Source organism: Triticum aestivum, chromosome 3D (assembly GCF_018294505.1).
Source record: "Triticum aestivum cultivar Chinese Spring chromosome 3D, IWGSC CS RefSeq v2.1, whole genome shotgun sequence".
NCBI lineage: Eukaryota > Viridiplantae > Streptophyta > Magnoliopsida > Poales > Poaceae > Triticum > Triticum aestivum.
In genome coordinates this window covers 617,323,671-617,324,225 of record NC_057802.1, presented here as the reverse complement: position 1 = coordinate 617,324,225, position 555 = coordinate 617,323,671, and positions in this window count along the sequence as shown.

Sequence of the window (555 nt, the reverse complement as noted above, 5' to 3'; positions counted from 1 at the left end):
TACAAAAAAATTGAATTGAGGCTGCCTCATATGCTTCATCTTTTTAATATCTTTCATGAGAATAAGGATTCCGATAATTGTGCTCAATTTCTAGAAGAAGAATGCATTAAATGTTTGTCACTAAATATTTGAATGATGAGCATGATTGCAATGTTGTTAGTATGAATTCCTTGAATATCCATAGTACTAATGATGATTGCACTAGTCATGATGAAAATGTCTCTTATAAGCATGTCAATTTTTGTGGGGTGCATAGAGTTTGCAAGTACACACCAAATATGGAAGATAGATTTTGCAAGAGGCATAAGTATTTGGAAACTAAATGGTTGCAAGAAAGGCTAGATGTTTGTGCTGAAAATTTAAAATTTCTTTGCCATCCTTGTGAACTTTGCAATGAACATGATCATTTAAATACCCAATGCAAATTGTTTCATGATCGTATCGTGTCCAAAAGTTGTGATGACTTGATTTCCCTTGCACATCATAATGAACTTAGTTTGCTTTTGGGTTATGAAGAAATGAAATGTATAACTAAGGATATGCCAGAATTTGTCC